The following is a 10136-nucleotide window of genomic DNA, read 5'->3' on the forward strand; positions in this document are numbered from 1 at the left end:
AATGATGGCAGGACCCAAACGGCATCTTCATCTCGTTCCAATTCCAGTTACTTATAGAATCAGAGTCGATTAGTGTTGTCCTGGTTCTGTCCCCTAAATTGAAAATACCCATCTCGCTTTTCAAGTAATCACACTCACTAGGATACTCGTCCTGTTTAACACTTTCTGTGGCATAGTATATGCAATTCGGCTTGCAGCCAGGAACACTTGAAGCTAAAACAGACTGGGATTGACTTTGGCCTAAGAATATCGCATCATCTCCAATGCATTTTACCTCAAACAGCTGAACGCGGGACTTGTCTTCCTCGTTGAACACGATCTTGCAAACGCCGAAGGAGGTTTCTTTAAACGCATAAAATCTTAGAACGAGCAACAGGTCTCCATTTGTTGACTCCACAAGATATTGCTCCCTACAATGTGCACGGAAAATATCCTTAGGGTCAGGGTTAAAACGCATATACTGTATTTTCGGATATGGAAGGTTAGAAATGCTATTAACATCCAAGGTTACTATCCTATGTCCCCATTGAAGAAGCAAGCAGACTTTGTTTTTATGAAATATAGCATCATCGAACTTAGGAAGATCTGGAGGCAGTCGTTTGATCGTGATCCAAGATTCTTGTCCTCCTTTAATAAGCGCTAACGGCGGAGAATAACCATTCGTATATCCTATGCGGGTCGCCAATGGTCTAAATAATGCAAAGAGCACATAATAGTTTTCCGGATGCAAAGCGGGGTTAGCAGACAAGATAACTCTCGGGATCCAGTCTTTAACATGCTCGAACAATTTTTGGATGCAATGCATATAGGGGGGAAGATGAATCACCTCTGACGTTTTTCCGAAAGGATTCCGCAGAGTTATTTCATGAACGAGCTTCGATTTTCTTTTTTCTGGACCTTCCAGGGTTGTTGATCTGAGTGCCGAGGCCAACCAACCTTGACTAGAGCCACAAAACATCTCATTGTAAGGCATTGTTAAACAAATGTTGATGTTGTTGTAGATTTTTCTTTCGGAAACGCTATACAGTAGTCTTTGCTTTGCATCATTATCGGATTCATTAGGGGGAAGCATGAGCATGGGAAGTAGCTTAGGCTTACTCACCCAACGTTGCTTAGTGCAATTGTAGAGTTTTGCAACTTGCCGCAGTTCCTTACAAACAGCGGCGAAACGAACATAATCGACGAGCTCCAACAACTTATCAAGAACACAATACAGAACATCAGTTGGAAGACATGAAATCTGAAGCTTCATCTCTCTTTGTTCGCATCCTAATTGGCCAGTTATTCGCCGTCTTTTAACCTGTCTCCCTTGATCTTCTGCTCCTGCTTCTTCGTCTTCTAGACTCGTTGACACCTCATTCGACCTAGAAAAATCAATATCATCATCATGCTCCACCATCCCTTATATCTCTATGCTTTTTCCTCTCTTAATTTCTTTCTTTTTATGTTCTCACAGATCATACTGTTATATAGGCAAATAAAGAAGTCATAGACATATTAGGATTAGGAAACCCTAGCCCTCGAGAAAAGAGTCCAAGTCAGGTTATGATTAGGAAGTCGTTTGAAATCTTACAACCGTATCCGGAGACCGTTATACAATGTTAATTAAGTCAGGAGTTATACGCTAGGTGGCTTCGATGCATTATCTTCACATTATTAGTGATAAGAAAACCAAACCATAAGGAAAACCAAAACCTGAAACGTCTCACTTCGTACAACCTGCAAGAGCTTAATTAGCTTCTCAAACCCTAAATGTGGACTACCAAACGACGACGTAACCTTGTTCTGCAGGAAGACTTGTTCGTCAAGAAAGATAAGAAAGAGAACCAAGTAGAGGATGAGATGAATGTGATGATAGATCGTTGGTTGAACACTTAAATTAACATAATTTTGAGTCAAGTTCAACACTTAAATTAGGATGTGTCATTGGACTCGAGTCTATTCAACACCTATTGGGTTTTAAAACACTGGGCTTACGACCCGGCCAAAATCACAGCCATATATTCAGCAAGCAGAGCTGAACAGTGTGACTAGCTTAACAGTTAACACAGTTGCATCTTTCAATTTCATCTCCTTCGAAAAGAATGGCGGTTTTTCCGAGCGAGGACTTGGTTATCCAGAACCTTCTCCACCGCCGCTTCTCACCCTCTCTCCGCGTATGCATCGTCGGAAGTGGACCCGCCGGCTTCTACACGGCGGAGAAGGTAAAGCCTTGGATTCGTTTTAGCAATTGAAGTGTTTTTGGTCTTATGTTTGAGCTTATTGTGATCAGAAAACTTGCAACTGCTCATTCTTTGGAAATGTCACTCTTGGATCCTCTGTGATCCTTCCCGAGCTCCTCAAGCTGTATGATGTGGTGATCGAGGTTCTAGCTCGATAGGTGTTAGCTAGCTAGGCAGCTTCATTCTGGCTAAATTTTTTTGTTTGACCAGGTTTTTTGTGCTATTGAGCAGGTTGTGCTTGCATGCGGTGCTGGGAGTGATAGAGTTCTTGACTTGACTTCTTGGTATCTCAGGAGAGGTATGTATTGCTTGTTTCACTTTTATTTTTTGGCGCTCTTTGTTCAATAGACTAGATTGTGTAAATGCCGAATGAATGTGGAGACTAAACTTAGAGGGTGTCAAATGGTAATCTCTCTTATTCTACAGGAGGCTGAGATAAGATCAAGCCTTCATTATAGCTCATCGAGCTTATATACAAAGTACAGTCTATCTGGTGGAGTACAAAGCTTTCAATATTGTGGGAAAATGCTCATAATGAAAATAGTAAAAAGATATATGCATGCATGATACAGAATTACAGATCGATCAATAACCACTCAAAAAATCAAGCCAACAACAACAGTATGTGGCTACTGGCTACACTTAAGACTTACAAGGATGACATATATATTATACATGTTCTACGTACGAACCTAGCTAGCTAGGGGTACATTCAAATGTTCAATGATGGCAGGACCCAAAATGGCATATTCATCACGTTCCAATTCCAGTTACTTATAGAATCAGAGACGATTAGTGTAGTTCTGGTTCTGTCCCCTAAATTGAAAATACCCATCTCGCTTTTTAAGATATCACTATAATCTTTCGGATACTCATCCCGTCTAACACTTTCTGTAGCATAGTATATGCAGTTCGGCGTGCAGCCAGGAATACTTGTAGCTAAAACAGACTGGGATTGGTTCTGACCTAAGAATATTGCATCATCTCCGATGCATTTTTCCTCAACCAGCTGAAAGGGGGATTTGTCTTCCTCGTTGAACACGATCTTGCAAACGCCAAACGAGGTTTCTTCAAACTCATAAAATCTTGGAACGAGCAATAGGTCTCCGTTTGTTGACTCCACGAGATATTGCTCCCAACAATGTGCATGGAAAATATTCCTAGCAGGTTCTGGTTTAAAACCACTATACTGTATCTTCGGCTGTGTAAGGTTAATGCTATCAACATCCAAGGTTACCATCCCGGAGCCTACCATCTTATTTCTGCTTTCAAGAAGCAAGCAGATTTTGTTTCTATAAAATATAGCATCATCAAACTTAGGAAAATGTTGATCTAGTCGGTCGATCGTGATCCAAGATTCTTGTCCTCCTTTAAATAGCGCTAACGTTGGATTATAAACATTTATAATTCGTCGTACTACGCCGTTTGGTATGCGGTGCGTCAATAGCGCTAACGTTGGATCATGAACATTCATATGTCGTCGTACTACGCCGTTTGGCAATGGTATGCAGTGCGGCAATGGTCTATATAATGCAAATAGCACATAATAGTTTTCCGGATGCAAAGCTGGGTTAGCAGACAAGATTACTCTGGGGATCCATTCTTTAACATGCTCGAACATTTCTGGGATGCAATGCATATAGGGAGGAAGATGAATCACCTCTGACGCTTTTCCGAAAGGGTTTCACAGAGTTATTTCATGGACGAGCTTGAATCTTCAATTTTCAGGCCATTCCCCGGTTGATTGGAGTGCCGAGGCCAACCAACCTTGGCTAGAGCCACAAAGGCTCTCATTGTAAGGCATCGATAAACGAATGTTGATGTTGTTGTAGATTTTTCTTTCTGAAACGCTATACAGTAGTCTTTGCTTTGTATCATTATCGGATTCATTAGGGGGAAGCATGAGCATGGGAAGTAGCTTAGGCTTACTCACCCAACGTTGCTTAGTGCAATTGTAGAGTTTTGCAACTTGCTGCAGTTCCTTACAAACAGCGGCGAAACGAACATAATCGAAGAGCTCCAACAACTTATCAAGAACACAATACAGAACATCAATTGGAAGACATGAAATCTGAAGCTTCATCTCTCTTTGTTCGCATCCTAATTGGCCAGTTATTCGTCGTCTTTTAACCTGTCTCTCTTGATCTTCTGCTCCTGCTGCTTCGTCTTCTAGACTCATTGACACCTCATTAACCCTTGAAACGCCAATATCATCATCATGCTCCACCATCCCTTATATATATCTCTATGCTTTATTCTTTCTTTTCTTCCTTTTGGTATGGACTATGGAAGCCTAGTTCGCACCGCTGTTATATAGGCACCTAAAGACGTCCAATACATATTAGGATTAGGAAACCCTAGCCCTCAAGGAAAGAGTTCGAGTCCAAGTCTGGTTAGCAAGTCGTTTGAATTTTTTTTTCAATACAAAATGCGTGGTAGCGTTACAACCTTATAAGCTATAGGTGGCTTCGTTGCATAATTGCATTATCTTCACCTTATCGGTGTTATACTTACCAAACCAACCAAATAAATGATGCGGCTAGCTGATCAAGCATTAGTTTATAATTCACTTTCTCATTATATAAACAAATCCCTATTTCATAAGGAAACCCAAAGTCTTACTTAAGAAGATCCCCACCCAAAAGTAGAAACCCATAAGAAGATCCCAGCAAGAGCTTAACTTCTCTAACCCTCGACAAGACGACGTTGTCACATCTATTCTGCAGGAGGACTTGTTCGTCAAGAAACAGAATCAAGAAGAGGATCAGATCAATGGAATAAACACCTATTGGGTTTTAAAATAGACTGGGCTTACCATCACTATTCCTTTTTCAAACTGGGTCGGCCCGGCCCATGCCACGGCCTTATTTTAAGCAAGCAGAGCTGATCAGTGTGACTAGCTTAACACAGTTGAATCTTTCGATTTCGAAAAAATGGCGACGACATGGTTATCCAGAACCTTCTCCCCCGCCGCTTCTCACCCTCTCTCCGCCGGCTTCTACACGGCGGAGAAGGTAAAGCCTTATTCGTTTTAGCAATTGAAGTGTTTTTGGTTTCTGAAAATTGAATGACGATTTCGAATTTGATGGATACAATTGGTTTCTGATTTGAATTAAACTGTATTAGACGCTGAAGGTGCACTAGGAAACTCAGGTTGACATCATTGACCGGTTGCCGCTCCATCAGCTTGAAACCAAGGTGATCATATCATTCCCCAATTTCATTGCTATTTCGAAAACTTCTAGAGGTTTTGTAGAGTTTAGAGAGAGGAACTTGGAGTTTGCGAGTTCATACATAATGTAATTGAGCAAGTATGCAATTTTTGAATGCTTTCGGTGTGCGAAAATGTACCTCTTATGTTTGAGCTTATAGTGATCAGAAAACTTGCAACTGATTGTGCTGCATCAGTTTATGAGAGTTGCGCAACACAAACGCTGCTCGTTCTTTGGAAATGTCACTCTTGGATCATCTGTCACCCTTCCCGAGCTCCTCGAGCTGTATGATGTGGTGAGGTTCTAGCTCAATAGGTGTTAGCTAAGCAGCTTCATTCTGGCCAACTTTTTTTTGTTTGACCAGGATTTTTGTGCTATTGAGCAGTTTATTTGTGCTTGCATATGGTGCTGAAAGTGATAGAGTTCTTGGTATCACAGGAGAGGTATGTATTGCTTGTTTCGCTTTTATTTTCTGCCGCTCTATGTTCAATAGACTGGATTGTGTGAATGCCAAATGAATGTGGAGACTAAACTTAGAGGGTGTCAGCTGGTGGTATCACTTATTGTACAGGAGGGCTGACATAAGATCAAGCCTTCACTATGGTTCAGGAAGATTTGGGATTTTCCTCTTTTGTGGGGGGGGTGTTGATAGTAACTAAACCACTGTGATTACCCTTTCTAAATTGACTTATATTGTGTTGATATCTTATTGGATATTAGTTTGTGTTTCTTTATAGGATTTGAGTGGAATATATGCAGCTAGAGAGTTTGTGTGGTGGTATAATGGGCATCCGAAATCTTAATCCTGACTTGACGAGTTCGGATACAGCTGTAATACTTGGCCAGCTATCTTCTAGTTTAATTTTGGAAACGAGGTCAGAAATAGGATCGATGGTGTAATTAGTTGCTGGCAGCTATCTGAAGCTCAGTCCAGTTTGCTATCACTGAACATACTTTATGAATTTTTTCTTTCTTTTTTGCAACATTTAAATACCCTAAAGATTAAGTTTATGTTACACTGTAGTTTTTGGTTCTCTTTTACGTTTATGTAGCATTTTAGAATTCTCTTATAAAGACATTACTTTGTCAAAAAACAATCAACAGATAAGCTATAATTTGTAATTAGAGCGTGGTGCTGATTAAGGGCATGAAAGAACAGGGGAGGGGAGCCAATAAAGGTGTAAACTAGATGACTGCTTTATCACGGGACATGAGCCTGTTTTGTCAATGAAAACAAATGATGGTCCTAAATAAACCTGCTTATCATGTAGTTAGAAACAAAAGTGAACTATGACTTAAAGCGAACCATAACTTGACGTCTTGACATGGCTCGAGGATAAGTTGGGTAGTTTGAATAGTGTTGGGGTACTCAGGAAATGTGAAATTTATTACACTTCAGAGGACATTCAACGAGTATAGCTTTTTACTACAGAGTTTTAAACAATTAAACCTAAAAAAAAGTTCCTTTCGCTTCCAGGGAAATGTAGCTCTTGATGTTTCACACATTCTTTTACGACCAACAACAGAATTGGCCACAACTGAAAATATCCCATACTTTGAGAATTATTAGTTACATTCAATGACTACTTTATTTTATCTATGTTTCATTGTTAATGATATAAATTTTCATGTCAGGAAAGTATATTTGGTTGGAAGGCGGGGTCCGGCACAAGCAGCTTGTACAGCTATAGATCTGCGTGAAATTCTTGGTGATTGTTGAACGTCTCATCATTCTAATGCTAACTACAGTTTATGATTTGAAATTTAGTCATAGACTGTTCTCCTTTGGATGTAATATACATTTGAGTAACAGGTGTTAGCTTTTGTTTCTCAGGTATAAAAGATCTGCACGTTCACATAAAGGAAGTTGATCGACTGAAAACCCCAGCAGATGAAGTATACTTATCTTTCTCTTCACTTTTGATCAATTTGACCCTTCACCTACATGCAAATCCACGTGTTTTTTACGTTGTTATTGGTTTTAACTTTTAAATAACATCCTTCCGCTCTCTCTCACAGTCTAGGTAATATAATAATTCCCTTTTATCTTTAGTAATATTCCCTTCCATTGGTGTTTTGTGGCTTGTTGCTGTCATTTGGTAAGGAAGAGATGAAAAATAATCGAATTTGAAAAAAAAGGTTTATGAGTTGCTGTCTAAGGCTGCTACATCGAGACCTTCGCATCCAAGTTCAGATCCAGTGAACTCCACTTTGTTTTCTTTCGGAAGCCAGATAAGTTTCTGGAATTTGATGAGAGAAGTGGCCATATTTCTGTTGTCAGACTTGAGAAGACAAAGCTCATAGGTAATTTATCCTTCATAAATGTGTGATGTTAAATTTTTTATGTATTTTCAGTGCAATGAACGCAGCAGTTGATCACTGGATGTCTGGACTATAGATTCATATTGTACCGTAGTATAACAGAAGAGGTCAATCAAGTTAATGTGAAAGCTGTTAATAACATTAGTAAATGATCTATATGATTAGCTGTCCAAAACTCCAAATTATAGTGATAAATCTGCTTCCTTCACTTTTAAACTGTAGGTGTGAACCCTGGAGAACTAATGGCTGCGCGTACTGGACAGTTTGAAGATCTTGGATGCGGGTATACTCTCTAAATTTCAAGCTTTGTCTATCTCCTACCAGTCACAGATACGTGTAATGTGTGTTAGTTGCATATGTTGGACCCCCTAAAGGTAGGTAGGTGTGTGTGTGTGTGATGAATCATGATGTGGTACTGACAACTGTGTATTTCTTCTCTCTGTAGAATCGTTCTAAAGAGCATTGGTTACAAATCAATACCAGTTAATGGCTTACCCTTTGATAATCAGAGAAGTAAGCATTGGTTATAGCTGATCTGGATCTCAGGTGTCCTTAAGAGATACACTTTAAACATTCTGATTGACGGCATCTTCAAGCATTAAGTTCATGCTAATATACAAAATTTGAGGAATATTGTTCCACTAACATGTATTATGACATACACATATTTGTGGGTAGTTCAGTTCATTTGAAAGATCTGTTCCTTAGAAGTTTGAATCTCAAAAGAACTATTTTCCTATGCTCTTTGATATTGCCCAATTAAACTTTACATGAAATGAGATGACATGAAAATTTATATGGCTGATCCCGTATTCATGCATAAGAGATAGAAAAATCTGATGGCCCCTCGCAGGTGTGGTCCAAATGTTAGAGGGCGACTTATAAGTGAAGCATCTGGAGATCATACACGGCTAGAGAAGGGTTTTTATGTATGTGGATGATTGAAGAGAGGACCAACTGGGATCATTGCTACAAACCTCTATTGTGCAGAAGAAACTTTTTGTGGTATTGTACACTACTTGAAAGTAACAAAGATCAGACGTATATTTGTAGCAGATATATAAGATGTAGATTTGTAACAAAGATCAGATATATAAGATGTAGATTTCAACTCGTCACAATAGCTTCAATACAAAACAACAGAAGGTACTTGATGTATTCCCAAAGTTCACCATCTTCACAGGGCACTATTAACTTTCTCTATGTAGTGGAACATAGATACTTCACAAATCTACTATTGAATTAAGCTAACTACAAGCTAGCATAGTCTTCAATACAAAAAAAGAATATAAATTGTAGCTCAAAGAAAAGATAGCAAGAAGCTAGCACATCTCATCAGTGTGATCCCTCTTCCTTTTGTGGTTGCGGTAGTTATAAAAACTTCGGCAGTGAGGTATGGTAGAAGGCTGCAGCATAAGTTTTAAAGAACATCTCATCTTCTTGACGGTAGATTTCAATCTTGGATTTCTCACGCACATTGTATACCACAATAACTCTTCCAGGATGACTATCCTGTATCACCAAGTGCAAAATTATCCCAAATAGCAATCTCCTCAAAAACTTCCACATCCTCCCCCTTTCAAATACTTGAGTATTTAAGCACATTCACCCTCATCACACAATCTAGACCTAGTTTTCTACCCCTTCACCATTTTGGCCGAATTTGAGGGAGCTCTCTCCTCTTCTTCTTCCCCCATTCTCCACATGTAGGCTTACACAAGGAGGAGGCACACACAATTTCGGGTTCTAGACCACCATGGCTTAAAAAGGGTAGCAAGAGAAGCCATGGAGTTTGGGCATTTGCTATTGACAAGCTTTGTCACTTCATGGACTTCTCCTCTCTTTCCCTTTTCTCTATCATTTCTTTTTTATGGTGTTGTTGATATGCATGGATATGTATTTGTGTGTGACCTTTCATGGTTTTGAAACTCAAGTTTGACTTTGTATGGTTTTGATGAGGAATTAATAAAATTGATGTTTATTCACATGTTTTGTGTACTCTTACTTTGATTTCCTCACTCTAGATGTATGATTTAGGTTTTGCCCTCCTTAATCTATGTTTGGTATGTTGGAATTGGAATATTGAATTAAGGAATTTGTATTTCAATTTATATTATGGCACGAGTATGTTGGGATTTGCCCATTGCATATATCTATTTCCATTTGGATTTTTAGAGATTATGGTTTTCCAATTACCCAATTTTGAGTATTATTACCCTTGATTGTTGGAATAGTATTTGGAATTGTTGGTAGGGTAATCGTTATCGCAAGTATTCTTCTCGATCTTATTGTTTGTGGTAATGGTTGCTAGAATAGGATAGTCAAAACCTAAATGTTCTTTCTTCCTCATATTTCACTCGTGGTTTAACTCTTATTGTGT

The 10136-nt window shown here is 39.2% G+C and overlaps 1 pseudogene across 1 annotated transcript; it reads left to right on the top strand.

The window, feature by feature from the left end:
• The first annotated feature begins 5365 nt into the window (after nt 1-5365).
• LOC101303914 lies at nt 5366-8820 on the top strand (annotated as a pseudogene). Its single transcript, XR_184814.1, has 10 exons — nt 5366-5420; nt 5595-5729; nt 5820-5877; nt 6172-6309; nt 7070-7143; nt 7269-7330; nt 7539-7738; nt 7979-8039; nt 8202-8279; nt 8610-8820. The product of XR_184814.1 is annotated as an NADPH:adrenodoxin oxidoreductase, mitochondrial-like (transcript).
• The last annotated feature ends 1316 nt before the right edge of the window (nt 8821-10136 follow it).

The sequence above is a fragment of the Fragaria vesca genome, linkage group LG5 (genome assembly GCF_000184155.1).
Source record: "Fragaria vesca subsp. vesca linkage group LG5, FraVesHawaii_1.0, whole genome shotgun sequence".
NCBI lineage: Eukaryota > Viridiplantae > Streptophyta > Magnoliopsida > Rosales > Rosaceae > Fragaria > Fragaria vesca.